The sequence below is a fragment of the Cupressus sempervirens genome, chromosome 4, assembly GCF_028749045.1.
Source record: "Cupressus sempervirens isolate cs-2001-9-10 chromosome 4, ASM2874904v1, whole genome shotgun sequence".
NCBI lineage: Eukaryota > Viridiplantae > Streptophyta > Pinopsida > Cupressales > Cupressaceae > Cupressus > Cupressus sempervirens.
In genome coordinates, this window is record NC_143121.1 from 99,784,757 (window position 1) to 99,805,579 (window position 20,823).

General features: G+C 35.5%; 1 pseudogene across 1 annotated transcript in view; it reads right to left on the reverse strand.

Moving 5' to 3' along the window:
• Positions 1–19,199: 19,199 nt before the first annotated feature.
• LOC149560123 (geraniol 8-hydroxylase-like) overlaps positions 19,200–20,823 on the reverse strand; it is a 3,541-nt pseudogene continuing 1,917 nt past the window's right edge. The window contains exon 2 of the transcript XR_016363327.1: positions 19,200–19,868. The product of XR_016363327.1 is annotated as a geraniol 8-hydroxylase-like (transcript). The remainder of the gene's footprint in view (positions 19,869–20,823) is intronic.

Genomic DNA, 20,823 nt, shown 5'->3' on the forward strand with positions numbered 1-20,823 from the left:
CCTAGGGGTCCTCGGACCCCAAGGGACATATTCGAATGGATAATATGGGTCAAATGGGGTCATAGGTCCTCTTTGACCCATTAAACGATGACATATGTCCCTAGGGGTCCTAGGACCTCTAGGGACATATTCGAATAGGTAATATGGGTCAAAGGTGGTCATATGGTGACCTATGACCCTCTTTGACCCATTAAACGAGGACATATGTCCATAGGACCTATGACCCCCTTTGAACCATTAAACGACGACATATGTCTCTAGGGGTCCTAGGACCCCTAGGGACATATTCGAATGAGTATTATGGGTCAAAGGGGGTCATAGGGTGACCTATGACGCTCTTTGACCCATTAATCGAGGACATATGTCCATAGGACCTATGACCCCCTTTGACCATTAAACGACGCCATATGTCTCTAGGGGTCCTAGGACCCCTAGGGACATATTCGAATGAGTATTATGGGTCAAAGGGGGTCATAGGGTGACCTATGACCCTCTTTGACCCATTAAACGATGACATATGTCCTTAGGGGTCCTCGGACCCCTAGGGACATATTCGAATCGGTAATATGGGTCAAATGGGGTCATACGGTGACCTATGACCCTCTTTGACCCATTAAACGATGACATATGTCCCTAGGGGTCCTAGGACCTCTAGGGACATATTCGAATGGGTAATATGGGTCAAAGGGGGTCATAGGGTTACCTATGACCCTCTTTGACCCATTAAATGACGACATATGTCCCTAGGGGTACTAGGACCCCTAGGGACATATTCCAATCATTCATATGGGTCAAAGGGGGTCATAGGGTGACCTATGACCTTCTTTGACCCATTAAATGACAATATATGTCTCTAGGGGTCCTAGACCCCTAGGGACATATTCGAATGGGTAATATGGGTCAAAGGGGGTCATAGGGTGACCTATGACCCTCTCAGACTCATTAAACGATGACATATTTCTCTAGGGGTCCTTGGACCCCTAGGGACATATTCGAATTGTTCATATGGGTCAAAGGGGGTCATAGGGTGACCTATGACTCCCTTTGACCCATTAAACAATGACATATGTCCCTAGCGGTCCTAGGACCCTCAGGACATATTCGAATTGTTCATATGGGTCAAAGGGGGTCATAGGGTGACTTATGACCCCCTTTGACCCATTAAACGACGACATATGTGTCTAGGGGTCCTAGGACCCATAGGGACATATTCGAATGGGTATTATGGGTCAAAGGGGGTCTTAGGGTGACCTATGACCCTCTTTGACCCATTAAACGACGACATATGTCCCTAGGGGTCCTCGGACCCCAAGGGACATATTCGAATGGGTAATATGGGTCAAATGGGGTCATAGGGTGACCTATGACCCTCTTTGACCCATTAAACAATGACATATGTCCCTAAGGGTCCTAGGACCTCTAGGGACATATTCGAATGGGTAATATGGGTCAAAGGGGGTCATAGGGTGACCTATGACCCTCTTTGACCCATTAAATGATGACATATGTCCATAGGGGTCCTAGGACCCCTAGGGAAATATTTTAATCATTCATATGGGTAAAAAGGGGTCATAGGGTGACCTATGAACCTCTTTGACCCATTAAACGACGATATATGTCTCTAGTGGTCCTAGGACCCCTAGGGACATATTCAAATGGGTAATATGGGTCAAAGGGGGTCATAGGGTGACCTATGACCCTCTCTGACTCATTAAACGACAACATATTTCTCTAAGGGTCCTTGGACACCTAGGGACATATTTGAATTGTTCATATGGGTCAAAGGGGGTCAGAGGGTGACCTATGACCCCCTTTGACCCACTAAACGACGACATATGTCCCTAGGTGTCCTAGGACCCCTAGGGACATATTCGAATGGGTAATATGGGTCAAATCGGGTCATAGGGTAACCTATGACCCTCTTTGACTTATTAAACAACGACATATGTCCATAAGGGTCCTCAGAACCCTAGGGACACATTCGAATCATTCATTTGGGTCAAAGAGGGTCATAGGGTGACCTATTCGAATCGTTCATATGGGTCAAAGGGGGTCATATGGTGACCTATGACCCTCTTTGACCCATTAAACGATGACATATGTCCCTAGGGATCCTCGGACCCTTAGGGACATATTCGAATCGTTCATTTGGGTCAAAGGGGGTCATAGGGTGACCTATGACCCTCTTGGACCCATTAAACGATGACATATGTCCCTAGGGGTCCTCGGACCCCTAGGGACATATTCGAATCGTTCATATGGGTCAAAGGGGGTCATAGGGTGACCTATGACCCTCTTTGACCCATTAAACGATGACATATGTCCCTAGGTGTCCTAGGACCCCTAGGGACATATTTGAATCATACATATGGGTCAAAGGGGGTCATATGGTGACCTATGACCCCCTTTGACCCATTAAACGACGACATACGTCTCTAGGGGTCCTAGGACCCCTAGGGACATATTCGAATGTGTATTATGGGTCAAAGGGGGTCATAGGGTGACCTATGACCCTCTTTGACCCATTAAATGACAACATATGTCCCTAGGGGTCCTTGGACCTCAAGAGACATATTCGAATGGGTAATATGGGTCAAAGGGGGTTATAGGGTTACCTATGACCCTCTTTGACCCATTAAACGACGACATATGTCCCTAGGGGTCCTAGGACCCCTAGGGACATATTCGAATTGTTCATATGGGTCAAAGGGGGTCATAGGGTGACCTATGACCCCCTTTGACCCATTAAACGACGACATATTTCCCTAGGGGTCCTAGGACCCCTAGGGACATATTCGAATGGGTAATATGGGTCAAATGGGGTCATAGGTTAACCTATGACCCTCTTTGACCCATTAAACGATGACATATGTCTCTAGAGGTCCTAGGAGCCTAGGGACATATTCGAATCGTTCATATGGGTCAAAGGGGGTCATCTGGTGACCTATGAACCCCTTTGACTCATTAAACGATGACATGTGTCCGTAGGGATCCTAGGACCCCTAGGGACATATTTGAATCGTTCATATTAGTCAAAGGGGGTCGTAGGGTGACCTATGACCCCCTTTGACCCATTAAACGATGACATATGTATTCGAATGGGTAATATGGGTCAAATGGGGTCATAGGGTAACCTATGACCCTCTTTGACCCATTAAATGATGACATATGTCTCTAGGGGTCCTAGGACCCCTAGGGACATATTCGAATCGTTCATATGGGTCAAAGGGGGTCATAGGGTGACCTATGACCCTCTTGACCCATTAAACGACGATATATGTCTCTAGGGGTCCTAGGACTCCTAGTGACATATTCGAATGGGTAATATCGGTCAAAGGGGATCATATTGTGACCTATGACCCCCTTTGATCCATTAAACAACGACGTATGTGCCTAGGGGTCCTAGGACCCCTAGGGACATAGTCGAGTCGTTCATATGGGTCAAAGGGGGTGATAGGGTAACCTATGACCCCCTTTGACCCATTAAATGACGACCCTCTTTGTATTATATATTATTATATTAATATGTATAATAATATTATATATAACAACGTAATATTTTTATTAAATATAATATATATTATAAATATTATTATATTAATATATATGTTATTAATATATCTATATAGTAACGTAATATTTTAGTATATATAACGTAATATTTTAGGATATACTATTTATACTATTTTAGGATAATAATTATAATATAAATAAACACTAAATATTAATATTATTATATGTATAGTAATAATAATAATACTATTATAACTATAATAATAATATATTAATACTATATATTGTACCTTAATATAAATAAACACTATATATTTACACTATTATATCTATATTAATAATATTAATACTATTTTATATTAATATTATTAATATTTTATACTAATACTAATATACTATTAACTTAGTTATAAATTAAAGTCGTTTGCCTCCAAATATTTTCATAATATTAATATTATTGTGGCAAAGGAGGGAAACCTTAGCAAGTTTTCCCCCCAAAAGTCCTTTTCCTATATTGGATATTCGATTATACTGGCATCAATTTCAAATATTTGACTGTCCCTACAGACCCGACAACATTACTTTTTTACCTCTTTTTTCACAGGATTTGTAAAAAGTCATATTTTGGGGCCCAACTAATCGAGAAGAATTTGAAAATATAACCTTAGGTGTTCAAATTTGTCATCTGAATGGGGAGCATCAGTCGTCGAAAGAATAAACGTAAAAGAAAGATATCCAATGAAGACATTGCAGGATATAGGGAAAAGGACAAAATGAAACACCAAAAAAAAAGACAAGGTATGCTAAATGTCAATCAAGTTGACGATGAATTAATAGAAGGTGAAATCATAGAGTCAGATAATGAAAATGTACAGTTGGGGAATGAAAATGTACCTATTGAAAATGATAATGCGGAAATTGAAAATGTAGAGATTGAAAATTTTGAAGAAGAAATGCCACCAAGTCATAATCCAAATTGCATAATTGACCATGTCGAAGATGACAATGCATAGGAACTTAATGCACAAGAACCTTACATATCTCCTAATTATAATCGACATGAAGGTTCTAAAACACTAAAATGGATAATTGAAATTGATGAAACGATTATGACTAGTTTGGAAGGAAAAAAAATCAGAAAAAACCATTCGGTTATGGGCTTCAAGACTATATCAGATGTTTTTCGGCAACAAGACAGTGGTAGAGCAATGTCAGCTTTTCATGCACTTATTAAAGATGCAAAAGATGAGACCTATGCTTTCCAAATTGAAAATTCGTGTCAATAAAAAGTTGGAAAGAAATGCCATTATTGTGAAGAATCTTTTCAGTGCTCTTAATAGCATTGGAAAATATAGCAGAGAGAAGGATAATAGAGCTGCTCGAAGGGTTATTACAACCTCTTTGGTAAGTCATCATTTGAAAAAAGGTAGATATATGAGACAAACTTGTATTGATTTGAATCTAAATCGTACTACTTTGAGAAGAGCACTTAGTCGACCAGAGAAAATTGATGATCCTCTTCAAAATGAAACATGGGCATTTGGTGGGAGACTTCCACGTTTTGATAAGAAGCTATCCAATGATGTGAAGGAAGAAATTATACAATTTTGGCACTCTAACTCACGAGTATCACCCAATGCTAAAGATGTCTTAAAGTTGAGAATTGGCATTAGAGACCGCACACCATATCATAAACACTATTTGGAGGTAAGTCAAACTATGTTGTTCAAACAATTTAGAGAGAGTCATCCAAGTGTTCATATATCACAAAGGGCTTTTGAATCTTTGAAGCTATTTTATTGTGTGCCACTCAAAATTCGAAATACATGTTGTTGCAAATATCATGTTGAGTTTTCTATGCACCATGAACTATTATGCTCCATCCGTTCTACTTTGCATAGTAAAGAAATGTTGGAGGATTGTGGGGCTAGTGGGCTTCCAAAATCATCAAGAGACTTGTTAGATCAACTCTTATGTCGTAGAGTTGATGGTTGTTCCTTTTATAAAAATGCTTGCTTAAATGAGAAGTGTTCAGAATGTGGTGGCTTATCCAAGTTTGACACATGTTTCCATGAGGGGTGTGAACAAGATCTTGGAAAGACAATAGTGAAAAAAAGGGTCTATGAAATGGTGAAATACACATTGAAGAGTGGGAGTGAGAGCTCTAGATGTGAATTGGTTGGAAAAGATATCAATGTGGCTAATTTTATTTTAGATTTCAAGGCAAATCTTTTTTACAAGTATGCAAGACATAGTTACAGGTCTCAGTGGTTGGATCAACAATTTAGAACGTGTAAGGAGACTTTTCCCATTGGCACTATTATATCAGTTGTTGATTTTGCTAAGAACTACACATTGAAACCTCAAAATGAGACACAATCTCAGTATTACAACTCTATTTAGATTGCAATTTTTGTTCACATAACATATAGACATGCCCCTGATAGTGCGGAAGATAATCGAAAGATTATTAGAGAGTATCATTTTTATATGAGTGATGATAGATCTCACTCTCACGAGTTTGTGCAACATTGTTTCGAGAATTATTTTTATTTCTTACACGAGCATGCAATTGCTATGGATAGATATATCATTTGGTCAGATAACTGTACAGGTCAATTCAAGAATGCTCGCATGTTTTATTGGTTGTGTAGGATGCACGTAGAGAGAGGGGTGCCTCATATTTGGAGTTTTTTTGAGTCCGAACATGGAAAAAAGGAACATGATGGAGCAGGGGCATGTGTGAAGACAACTCTAGTTAAGGAGCAACTGAAGATTTCAACAACAGAGCTTCTTAATGCTCGTAGCATTGTTGATTGGTGTAGTTTAGCATTATCACAGGGGGGGACTCTTAATTCAGTGGTACGCAGGTTCTTTTGGTTGGTTGAGGAAGTGCCCATAGGTGATAGATCAGATTGTGCTACAGTGACAGACTCATCAAAAATGCATTCATTTTGGAGCTCTAATTCTAGTACATGGACCATTTGGACACGACAACTAGCTTGTTTTTGTCATACTTGTTTTCAGTGTGATTGGGATCACTGTGAGTCAAGTGAGTGGGTGGACACATGGGCTCCACATTATCTTACTCCATTGTCTATCATACCCTCTATCAAAAATGATGACATGGAAAGTTCACTTGAGCATAATCATCTATCAGATCTACTTCAGCCAGGAAATGTCTTTGCATTGGTTGCACCACAGGGGAATGATGAGAAATCCGATTATTGGTTAGCACGTTGTGTAAGAGGAAAACAAAAACTTGCACAACCGATCACAGATGATGATGGATTCACGTATCCTACTGGTTCAGTGGTTGTTGCTGGAACATGGCTGCGGACATACATGCATAGAAGGAACGGAATTCCTGCATTCGAAGACTATCTGATATTATAATATATATAATATAACATATATATTACATTTTATATATTTTTATATTATATTTTATATTTATTATATTAATTTACTATATATTATAATATAAAATATTATTATTATACTATATTAAAATAATTTATAATATATTATACTCTTTTATTATATATTATATTATAAGATATTACTTTTTATTATTATATTATATTATATATATATATATTATATTACATTACTATATATTATAATATATGAAATATTATATTATATTATTATAATATAATATGTTATTATAATATTATTATTATAGTATAATATTATACGATTATAATATAATAATATTATTATTATTATATTATAGTATAATAATTATTATAATAATATTATTATTATATTATAGTATAATAATTATTATAATAATATTATTATATTATAGTATAATAATTATTATAATAATAATATTAAATAATATTATTATTATTATAATAATAATATTAAATAATAATATTATTATTATAATATAATAGTATGATATATTATTTAATATTATTATTATTATTTTATATCAATAATAATAATATTAAATAATATATCATACTATTATATGATTTTAATTATTAGTCGGATATTGGATTTAAAATCGGATATCCGATATGATATCGGATATTTGATAAGGCTCGGCTTAACCTTCGAGGTTTGGTTCCTGGATAGGTAAAAAAGTGTCAGAGCGGATTTTGAAGCGCTTTTAGGCGTCTTCAAACTCTTTTTTTTTCACATCGCCACTTTTTGGCACACCATGATCCTGCACATACCCATCAGTAAATCAATAATGCTGAGTTGCTGTATTATTTTGAAAATTGAAGATTCGCAAGATCTGAGCCAACATGGTAGTTATCTAGAATTTTGTAAATTAGATAGAAGATAAGAATGATGAGCTGGTGGCACAGAACAATATGTAAACCATTTTTGACAAATACAATCGGATTCTAGATGAAGTTTCTAGATAAAAGCAAGATGTGGGATAAATACTTTGTAGCTTACCTAACCTATTGAAACCCTAAATTTGGAGAGGGAGAATTAAGCGAGAAAGGTATTCCAGATTTCTATTTAAGGAGTCATAAGGTCACAAAGCAAAGGGTAGAGGTCAAGCATGAAACTATGAAGTGCTGAAGAAGGTGCTAAGGAAGAAAAGGAGCATAGATACTCTACTTTGATAGGTGACCATAGATATGATTGCATTGGTATTATGAGTAAGAAGACTCAAGATGATGAAGCTTGAGATGACAAGCTTTCAGAGTTGTAGTGATTAAAGCCAAGCAAAGGATTAAACTGAAGTGTGATCTGTAATCTGCAAGATATGTTGTAAGTTGTATCAGATAAAAAAGCCATTGTTGTTACTCTCTAGCAATTGTAACTATTAAGATAAATCCTATGGACTTAGGTTGGTTTAATAGCCATGTTGTAAATCCTTTAATAGGGTGACACTCCAAGTGAATGTTCCAAAGTCCTTTAAATCAGTCCCATTCCTAATAGTATGGTGAAATCCTCTAACAAGGTCACATTTAACAATGTGTTGTAGTCTTTAACAAGGCAGGCCTTTAACGGGGCAGACCATCAGAAGTGGTTGAAATCAATTGCGTAGTTATTTTGTGGGTATCATCCCCACTCTAGTTTTACCTTCTTATTCCTAGAGGGTTTCTGGGTTATCAAATTCTTAGTGTTATGGTGTGATGCATGTTTACTTTTCATAGTCACTTAAATGTTCAAATTGCATGCATGATAGTTTCAGTTATGTGCTATTAAGGATTAGTGAAAAAGTGGCATTTGACCTTGAATAACTAATTCACCCTCACCCCCCCTCTCAGTTATTCTAAAGAATTATAACACTCTAATGTCAGGAGGAAACATAATCAAAATGATGAAGTTCAACTGCAAGGTAATATAACTCCCCCATACTTTGTGTCTTTGGAAAAATTATTTAATAGACATGATGCCTACATAAAACAAAAAATGATAGAAAAAGATCTTACTACTGGTGGGTATGAAGGGGTGAATATTGGAGATACTCATGATCCTAAAATGATTAATATTGGAAAATGTTGTTCACCTAAAGAGAAAGAACTACAAAACAACTCTTCATAGAATATTGGGATGTTTTTTCTTGGAGCTATGGAGATTTGAAAAGCTATTGAGGTGGAAAGATAAAACATCAGATTCCCCTTAAACCTGATGTAGTCCCTTTTTGACAAAAATAGAGGAATTACATTCCTAAGGTGGAAAATGCTATATTTCAGGAAGTTGACAAAATGCTGAAAGTAAAAATCGTCTATCCCATCCATCACTCTACCTGGATAGCTAATATAGTACCAGTCAGAAAGAAAAGCAGAGAAATAAAGATCTGTGTTGATTTTCAAATTTTGAACTAGACATCACTAAAGGATGATTTTTCTCTCCCCAATATGGATTACTTACTACAAATAGTGGTTGCAGTTGAAATGATGTTCATGCTCGACGGATTCTCAAGTTACAATCAAGTTGAAGTGGAAGAAAAGGATCAGCATAAAACAATGTTCACCACCCCATGGGGTATGTTTGCATATCATAGAATGCCCTTTGGACTCATTAATGCAGGTGCTACATTTCAAAGGTGTATGAGTAAAAAATTTTCTGATCCAAAGGACTAGATTATAGTTATATACCTGGATGATCTCACTATGTTTTCAAAAAAGAGAAAAGATCACATAAAGGATTTCAGGAAAGTATTGCAAAGGTGTCGAGAAGATGGAATCTCACTTAATCCCAAAAGGTCCATTTTATGTGTGACAAAGGTAAAGCTCCTTGGCCATATAGTTTCTTAACAGGGTATTAGAATTGATCCTAAATGAGTTGAATCCATTAGAAGATTGAGCTTGTCATGAAATAAAATAGGAGTTAAATCATTCTTCGAGCAAGTGAATTTCCTCAGAAGGTTTGTATCGAATTTTGCGGAAACCACAAAGTGTATGGTGGACATGATGAAGGGAAATTCAAATTTTAAATGGGATGAGGTGAAAAAACAAGCCTTTCTGAATGTAATAAACTACTATTGCTAATGCTCGAGTATTATGTCACCCGAATTATAAGCAAGATTTCATCATCTTCTTTTACGCTTCTGAACACACTTTATCGGCAATACTTATGCAAGATAATAATGAATAGATACAAGCCCCAATAGCTTTCATTAGCATACTCCTAAAAAATCATGAATTGAAATACTCACAAATTGAGAAACATGCTTTTGCAATAGTCAACGCACTTCAAATTTTTTGATTTTACATCTTGCATTCACATTCTATCATTTATGTCCTAGATGTAGTAGTCAAAATGTGTTAACACAATAGGATGTAGGGTGTAATGTCAAAGGAACATGGATATCAAAGACACAAGAGTATGATATAGAAATTAAACCTACCAAGCTAGTAAGGGGCAATGCCTTGTGCAAGGTGATAGCAAAAAATAAGATCGCTAAAGAATCAAAAGAATTGGGAGAAAAACAACTAGTTTTGGTTGTGAGTCTTCATGATCCATGGTTTGAAAACATTACTTATCTATTAATATATGGAGAATTTCTAGAGGGCCTAATTGCAAGACAAAGGGGGTATCTTAAATTGAAAGCAACTAAGTATGTAATTTGGGATGGAAAATTGTTTTAAAAAGCCATAGATAGCACTTTCCTCAGATGTGTAGAAAAATAATAGCTAGAAAAGTTGTTGAAAACATTTCATGATGAAGCCCATGGAGGGCAATTTTCATCCTCAGTCATGGCTTTCATAATATTAAGGCAGTGCTATTACTAGCTTGAAATGTTTAAGGATGGCTATTCCTGAGTAGCAAAATGCAAAAAATGTAAGATGTTTTTTGGGCATCCTCAATTAGTCGCTCTACCATTAAGACCTATCATCATTGAGGAACATTTTCAGCAATGGGGTGTTGATTTCATTTGTTTGATTAATCCAACATCGATTTCGAGTCACCAGTATGTGATAACTGTGACTAATTACTTCACTAAGTGGATGGAAACCAAAGCAACTAAGAAAACTACTTCTAAAGTAGTATGCGAATTCATTTACAAAAACATACTAGTTAGGTTAGGTGTTCCCATCAAATTAGTGATGGAGAACATAGCCTATTTCTCTTCAATTGAGATAACCAATTTTTTCTTTGAGCATGGAATCATAGTCAAGGATTCGTCTGATTATTTCCCACAAGGAAATGGACAAGCTGAGTCAAGTAACAAGAATTTGATAAATATTGTCAAGAAATTGGTATCAGATAATCAAAAGATTTAGCACAAGAAAATTCATGAGGCATATTGGGTAGATAGAGTAACACCTAAGAGGGCAATTGGCATATCATCTTTTGAATTAGTCTATGGAACTAAGGCTAATCTCTCATTACCTTTGGAATTGGCTACGAACAAACTTAGAATAGTGATTGAAGAAGATATCTATAAAGATGGTTTAGAAAAGAGGATTTTATACTTAAGAAAGCTTGAAGAGGAAAGAGAAGAAATTGTAGATCACATCACACAACACTAGATGAAAGGAAAGAATATGTTTGATAAAAAAGAAAGACCATAGAAATTTATGGTAGGAGACAATGTGTTACTCTAGAATAAGCCAAGTGCTCCAGAGGGTATGCATAAAAAGTTTGATACCTTGTGGAAAGTTCCATTCATTATTCATCAGGTGTTCGAGAATAATTCTTTCAACTTGGCTTATCAAGATGGTGAAGTGCTACCTCTGACCTATAATTGTCAAGATCTGAAGCTTTATCAAATTTCAAACTAAGAACAGGTAACCCCTATATTCTATTATAGTTACATTTATTTCCTTTCCATGTTTCCTAGTTAGTTTTCCTTCCTTTCCTTTCCTTCCCTATTTTTCCTTGTTTTAGTTTTGTTGTGTTGCCACCTTTTATTTTTGTGAAACTAGAGATTTTGAGTTCCTTACTTGGTTATAGTCTACCCAAGTCCCCAGTCAGAGCCAGCTGTTGCCCCACCTTTCACTCTATAACCATTTCACAAAAGTGGAAAATTTTGTGTCTAAGCTAAGCCTAAGTTCATTTGGGCCTAGTTTTAATTCCTCTTAGGTAAAAAAGAGTCTCCATCAGATTTTTCATCTTTTCCTTCCCTTACATTTTATTGTTGGGTAGTTTTCCTTGATGTTGTGAGTTTACGGGTAGCTTAGTACCTAATTCGATGGGGATTCCTACAACATGAAAAATTTATTCACAAAGCTAGGCTTGTTCATGGCCTATCATGTTTTCGATGAAAGAAGGAAGCTTGCAAAAAAATGAGCATCACCTTCTCCTCAGCGGGCTTTCTACCCATGAAGATGATTTCCCACAAAGAGCAATAAATGAGGCTCATGGATTGATGTAAGAAGATAATGAGCTATCTTATAAAAAATCCCTATTTTCATTATGATATTCTACCTTGGGAGACATTCAAGATTCATCACAGTGCTCAAAATCATCTTAGGTAGTAAACTCAAAGTTGACTTCTCCTCAACAGGCTTTTGTCCCATGAAGTCTATTTTCCACAAAAGGTAATTGTAAAGGAAAGAAATGAGAAAATGGGCCCCCTTTCGACTTTCACAGTCCATTTAAGCCATTCTAAACTTGAAGGAAATATTAACTCAAAAGACACAATTTAAAGGAAAGCTTGGGTGGAAAAATGAGAATCGTCTTCTCCTCGATGGGTTTTCAACCTGTGAGGATGATTTTCCACATTCAAGAGAAAATCAACTTTGTAAGTGGATTGGACCCACAAATTAAACACAAAACATCTTAAGATGATAATGGAAACAATCTAACCATTATGGGAAAGGTATACTAAGCAGAATTTATTTAGGCAAATATTTCCTTATGGGGTACTCTATTCATAATTCTTCGAAACTTAATGGGAAATGGAAAAGTAAGTATGAAAGAAAGGAAAGTTACTATTGGGCCAATAGAAACAGTGAAAAGACACTAAAATATTTGTTAGAGCTCCTGCATTTACTATTTCAATGGATTTATCCTTTAATTCATTCGTGTGGTGAGAATCGTGAAGATCAACAGATGAATTGAGACTCCTATATAGATGGAAACATAACAGTTACTCAAACTACCACTTTTCCTTGAACTGTTATTCTTTAAATTGTACAATGCTTTCAAATAGTCTTTATTTGTGAATTCAATATCCTATTCTTCATCTAGATTCAAAATTTCAATTTACTTCATTCTTAGACAAAATGGCAACCAAGTTTGCGTGTTTTGATGGGCTAAATAGAATCAAGTCCACATTGCCGAATTTCACAAATACTTCACTTACTTTTTGTGATATGAAAGATTTCCAAAGGAGGTTGAAGTCAGAGCTGATTCATCCCATAACTAAGAAGCTCCAAGGAAGTGGACTAGTAGAAGTAGCTAGTTTCCTTGTGGTAGTCTAAGCTCTAGAATTGATTTATGAATGCACAAATCACTACAATCTAGATACCAAACAAATTGTGCTACCTGATCATATAGTATTAATCACCATTGATAGGAAAATTATGGTCAATTGCCTTCAAGTTCTAGAATGGGAGGAGTTTTCATATTTGATAGTAGGAGGAGCAGTCTCTAAGTTCTCCACAAAGAAGATGCTATGGAGGAAGAAAATTATTCAATCCTAGTTCCAAAAGTTGCAGAGCACTAAGAGTATGGTCTCCAAAACTCTATTTTGTACTAATCTCAAACCTGAGATTGTAGACATTCTAGTTCTCCTACACAAACTGAAAGGTGAGGTAGAAGCTCTAAATTTTTTTGAACAATATTTCTTTTTGGTACAAGTTATTTGTTCAGATATGCAATATAATGATTGGGCTCATGAGGTAAGTGAAAATCTTTCCAATGCTCTCAACATCTTGAAGTTCTACAACACTTTCTATATGTCTTCCTTTCTAATTTACATGCTAGCATCTCTATATTTATGGCTGGGCCTTCCAAGAATAGAAAACTTCCCTGATGATGTGAAGTGTTTTGAGTTCTATCCATGTTTTCAATTGCAAAATAGTTATGTAGAGTATGTCAAAGTTAATGACGCATTCACAATGAGAATTTACAGGGAACTCCAAGCATGCTTTGAGAGGAGATTCAGTCTAGAGGCAATGGCAGCTGTTAGTTACTTCAAAAGCTATTTCATCTAGTTCTTATCTTTCTCATATTTGCATCTTGCAGCTTTTGATAGATTCCCCTTGAAGTTGCCCAGGTATCTAAGTGACATGATCATGCTGATAGAGATCATGAGGCAGGCAGTCTAGGTGAATGTGCTAAGTGGAAGCTTGAAGAAGAAAGGATATGAGTTCCCTATGAAAGTAGAATCTTACAGTTATGAGTCCCAATCTGATGCAAAGAATATGCTCAATGTGTTTGAGATGAAATACGAATTGGAGATGTATGAGGTTTTGAGACCTATGTTTGATTTGAACTGATATGCTAGGGATGTGTTGCAAATTGGGAGTGTGATCAAACACATTACCACTGTTGAAGACTATTGCATAGATTGTAAAGATGAAATTGAAAGTTGAGATCGTGCTTTCACCAGGCTCATAGTGGAGAAAATAAAAACATATAATATTAATCTTAATGTTGAAGGATTGGAGGATGATGGGCAATATATGTATAGTAATACATATCTAACTAAGTTAAGAAACACTCCTATCAGTTTGAAGCCTTATGAGGATGCTGAGGAAGATTTAGACACTATGATGGCCCAAATCATCAAAAGAACTCGAACATTTTTCAAATGACCACTTAAGCTTCTCCAACAACTACACCTCCCTCTTCATTCTAGAGTACTACACCAAGCATAACACTAGATATCACTCAAGGACTAGCTCAACCTTTAGGAGGAGGTGAACAACCTCCAAACAAGAGCATTCCTATAGCTAAGACATGTCATGATGGCTCCCTCATAGTTATTGGAACCCAAACTAATATTGAGGAGAAGAAGACAGAGGAGCCAAAGGATAGTGTTGTTACCTTAGTTCCCTCTCCTCATATTACACAAGTTCCCTCTCTTCATGTTACACTAGTCCCCTCTCCTCATTATAGCCTAGTTTCGCCAGTAAGTGCTACACTTCTACAACCAAGTGTCTCCCCAATATAGATAGTAGATTTGGGAGATCGAAAGAGCAGTAGTAGTGAATCTATTGAATCTAATGAGGCAATGAAGAGAACCTTACAAGTGGAGAAAGGCCAAAGCTATTCCAAGCTCATTTCTTAGGCCCCAAACAATCCCTTCTCTTCAACTATGATGACAATCACTCTAGTCGAGAAGAAGATGTTTAGTATAGATTCACTTGGGATGGCATCCAATGTGATAGCCACTAATTCTTGGTTAGAATATACTCTAGAGAGAAAGAGAAAAAGGAAAAATGAAATTTTACCTACTAAGGATACCATATCCCTTGGAGTTCATTCTGGATCTATATTAACCAAGGTAAAGAAGTAGAGAGCTTTCTCTATACTTGGGCAAGATACAGAAATAGGGCACCTAACAATGGAGATAGCCAAGCCCAACAAAGAAGGAAGAATTCAAGATATGAGTACTAACGATTTTTTTCTACACTTAGTGGACCTTGGAGAAGCTAGACATGACACCAAGGTTGTCTTGTGGAAGTCAACCAATAAAGTAATTGAGGGACAATTGGAAAACCTAAAGTTGTCAAAAGCTAAGATGAAGGCTAAGATAGAAGAGTTGAACAGATTCATCAAATAGTTGATCACTTCATTGGAAACTATCTCCAGAGTATCGGTAACAAGAAATCCTACTACTGCCGAAGTTCAAGCCCTTATCTCCCAACTTCAGGAAGATAGGCACTTTGCTCAAATTGGTAAAGACTGGATTGGGAAACTCAAATTAGAGGGAGTCACTATTATAGAACAAATTGGCAATGTTATCTTAAGATTAGAAATAGAGAAGGATAACATCTTAGCAAATAGTAGTACTTTGGCCAGAGAAAGAGTGAAGAGAAATGATTTTATATCTCTTCTAAGGATGATCATTCAAATGAAGGCAAAGGAAGTCGTTGAAGCAAAAATCTTACCAAAGGGAGACGAACCTCCATTTGAATGGCTTCAGAGCATGTAGTTCAAGTAAAAAATGATCTTATTAGCAAAAATAGGATTTAAGAAAATAGAGGATAAAGTGAAGAAGGCCCAAGATAGAGGATTTGAACTCATTAGGGGACTACATACAGATTCACAAACTAGTGGCCAAGGGAAAGTACTCATTGGGATAAATGTCATGTAGGAGAATTTCTCCAAATTTTTAGATAGTCTAATTGATGTCTCTTCCAGTAATCAAAAAAAAGTTACAAAACTCCAGAAACTTAGTGGATGCATACACGTGGCCATAGAGGAATTGCTCAATCAATTGAATTTTCTGAAGGAGTTGGCCAGGGAACATTCTAAGTGCCTCTTGAGATACACCAACATACATGTGCCTAGGCATGAAGAGCTAATCCTAATCATAGTTTCTACTAAAGCCTATAGAACAAAAGTAGAAATGGGGAAGAAGACGAAGTGATTCACATTCCACCCCCTTTTCACTTTCTTGTATAATTTTTCCAATACGACAAACTGGTTTCTTGCCATTTGTCATTCTTTGAGGAGATGAACTGATTGAACTTCTATTGTAATTTTCATCTCAAAAACCTATATGTATGTAATTGAAAGATTAATAAAAGGTCAAAAAAAAATTTGGTGTGAAGTAATTGATTTTGCTGAGTCAATTGAATGGTATTTTGTGTCAACTATTTTCTATTCCATTTCTGTTAGTTGTTAGTTATATGTTTTCTCTTTTGTTTGGATTGAAGCAAGGAAAGAACGATGTTTCATTCCCCTATTTCGAGGCAGCAAATGGATGTGATAAGCAGTGTCATTACATGTTCAAAGAGGAATCCATTAAATATTTTCCCCTTTAGCTAACTTCTTCTTCTCTGTAGTTTAGGTCCTAGTTAATTTAGTTCAATATTAGATGTTATGCTATTAAGCTTTTTGAGTTCATAAGATGTGTGGGTTCATAAACTTAATCAATTCTTCAAAAATCTTTTTCTGCGTAAGTTAGATCCTATTTAGGTCCGGCTTGGTTTTACCTCTTCTATTCTTAGGACAAGAACACACCCCCATATTAGTTTTATGAATAAAACATAATTCATTGCAAATCCACCATAGTGAGTTGTACCTATTAATTTAGAGAAAGGTGAATCTATCAAAAGTGGCTTTTCAACTACTTGTAATTAGATATTGTTCATAATTTGGACATTCAAGATTCATTAAAAAAAAAAAAAAAAAAAAGAACAAATATGTTTACCAATAGACATATAAGGGATCTAGGATTTATTTTAGTGGTAATTGATTCACCCGTCCCTGCTCAGTTACTCCTCTTATATTTTCAATAGTGCCACCTGTTAGGAGGCCTAACCATTATCTTGAGAGGAAGAACTAGCTTTGGCAGTAGCATTGGTTTTACCTTTCTTGATGATGGTGGTCCATCCATTTTTTTTTGTAGGCTCAGTGGGATTAGCATCTTTTGGTGGTTGCTTGTTACACTTGAGCAATGGACAGTTCCTAATCTTGTGCTTAGTAGACTGGCAACAATAGAAAGTGTTCAAAAGGTTCAAATAAATCATGTTCTGGGTGAATGTGGTATTACCAATTTGGATATCCATTATTTCCTTGATTTCCTAAGAGAGGTCAACCTCAAAACAAACCTTATGGTAGGGGTGATCATTCAAAAAATTACTTAGTTCAAGGCATATCACCTTGCTGACAATTTGCACAATGGGCTGCAAGAATGATACATGGTATAGGGAACCTAGGGAACTTAACCCATACCAAAAATTTGAGCTTACAATCATCAGAAACAAAAAATTCTTGGAACCATTTCTAGAACATCAAGAGGGAAGACCTAACAAACCACAAACCACCAGAAAATACATGTTTGTTGTAGCTAGGGTTAGAAAAGTAGAACAAAAAAATCCCTTCATAAGGCTTTGAACACCTTCTAGGCAGAGGTCTTAAGGCATTCAAACCTTGGAAACCCACTCTCCAAGCATGCTTTCAAATGGAATGCAGCCAAAAAAATAGTCTATCAAGGTCTGTTGCTCAAGCCATGCACATGCATAATCAAAATATTTTGAATTAAGTACAATATCAAGAGAGGAACTACCTCATGGAACACCTCATCCACAAACTTGTGTGGATATTTTCTCAAAGGAGTCATTAGTGTCGGCAACAGAAACTCCAACACCAACATCATGAGAATCATTTGTTGGGCCAAAGGTTGAGACCATTATAACCTTTAAAAAATCTTGTAGTAAAGCCATATTTTGAAGTATTTATTTTCAATATATAATTGTTATAGAGATTGTTATGAAGTTGGAACAAGTAGCTAGTACTAAACATCTTTGATGTATTCAAATTTTACTATTTTAGCTTGCCTCTTGTTATCAAGAGTTTTTTTTTTTCGAATAAAATGATTTCAGTAGTAGAAAATATATTTTATATAGTGATATTTTTTCTTTAGCTTTTCCTTATAGTAATGATACTTACTAAATCGGAATAGGTCACCAAAACCAAATGTTCCATGCATTTTAAATTTGTTGTCCTTAATTATTCCTCATTGACAAGATTTTCTAAATTAAGAAATCTCACTAATATTGAATGACTTTCAATTTATAATAAGTCACTAGCATTAAAAGGTTGATATACCTTTAAAAAAAAAGAGGAACCTCTTCATTTTGTGCTAGTTGTGGATAATCTATCTAAATTGGCCAAACCATGTTAACATCTCTAATTATTGTATTAGTATTTTTAACTTCATTTCTTTAAGTTATAGAGAGAAAGCAAACATTTTGAGAGTGATTTCCATGAGACTCTTTTAGATATATATATATTTAATATATCCATACTAGTGTAAACCTCTTTTAGATTGTTTCTTAATCTAGAAAAAAGTATTTCTAAAATGTCATCCAAACATTTATAAAAAATAAAAACAAAAGTCTGACATAACTTGTAATAATCACTATAAATTGCTAAAATTTGATACTGCTTTTCATATTTAGATAACACATTCCCATTTATTGGTATTGAGATTTGATCAGTGAATGGGCAATCTTACAATAACAATGATCTTCAAGAAATTTGAACTTAACGACCACAATACAACACTACTTAATCAACACAATATACCTAATATTATAAATATACATATATAATGAAAGCAAAATATTATAGCTTGTTTTAAAGACTGCACGAATAAAGTGCCAGGGCAGCAAGTTTTGTAACATTTAACACTAAAACTTGAGACCATCTCTTAGGGTAGGAATGGCTATAAGTGGCACAGCTTTTTGTAGAGTTAAACCAAATCTCTCAGACATATCAATGCCTGCCTCATTGTCCAGAGGAATGGACCAAGTGAAAGCTTGTAGTAATGATCCCACCACCAAGTGAACCAGTCTGTGTGCCAGTGGAACCCCAATGCATATCCTCCTTCCTGCTCCAAATGGTACTAATTCAAAATCCTGGCCTTTGTAATCAATGCTGCATTCCAAAAACCTATCTGGATTAAAATTTATGGGATCTTTCCACACACTAGGGTCTCTCCCAATGGCCCATGTATTCACAACCACATGCATATTCTCTGGAACCAAATGCCCACTAATCTCACATGACTTATCTGCTCTTCTAAAAATCAATGGGGCTAGAGGGTGTAATCTAAGCACTTCCTTCACTACTGCTCGGAGATATGGAAGATTTTCTATGTCTTCTTCCTCCATCCTTCTCTCCAAACCCACAACATTATCCAGCTCTGCTTGGGTTGTTGTCATCATTGCTGGATTTCTCAGAAGCTCGGCCATTGTCCACTCAATTGTTGCTAAAGTTGTGTCGATCCTTGCAATAAACATGTCCTGACAAAACAAGAATTTGAGAAGTGTAAATCATAGTGGCAAATTATAGAAAAATGGTGTTAAGGAGAAACAAATTATTATTATAGGGAAATAGATCTCTGATTTGTTGCCCAGATTTGATTTTTTAGTTTTCCATTATTTTAAACATTAATGGTATCAATATTGCAGATTTGTATTTTTATGCTTTTATTGCCAAGGCTTCTGATCAAATTATATTTTCTTAAATCCCGATATCTTATCAAACTCTCTGTCGTGGTGGTATATCATAAAATTTAATGAAAAATAGCAACTAGGAACATACATAAACAAATCTCGAAGTAATATTCTGATACCATTATATACTCTAAAATTCTTAAATTTCGTCGGTGACAACTTTTTTAAATAGAACGGAGGGAAGCATTCACATGAAAAGTAGCAGTACAATTACTTTTAGTATAAGAAATTCAATTTTTTTTTAAAAGATAAATTCAAAATGAATCGTAATTTGAATGCCGACCTATTTAATTTAGGCAAGGATCTATAAGGATAGAAGGTCACAATATGTTTTAACTAAAACGTGAGTGGTTGGCACCTTGTAAATACGTGTAGATTCTAGGCGTCTCGTTTTAATGTATCATCCAAGGCAAAAGAAACAATCCCTAAAACTGTTTTACCATAAAGTGTTTGCACTATAGGCAAACGAATGAGCATTTCAAACAAACTCATATCCCAATTCTTGAAACACATCGATGGAAGAGCATGAAATGATATATATATATATAGATTGTAAGTTAACAAATAAGCAATATTAATATTAATATTAAATATTTCAAAATTTGAGCATTATGCAAAAATCATGACTATTAAAAACTTTAAAATTTGGATCTTATGGGACTCAACAAAAATAAGTGATGTCTATTAAAAACTTTAAAATTTATACATTATGCGACTCAGCAAAAATAAGTGATGTCTATTA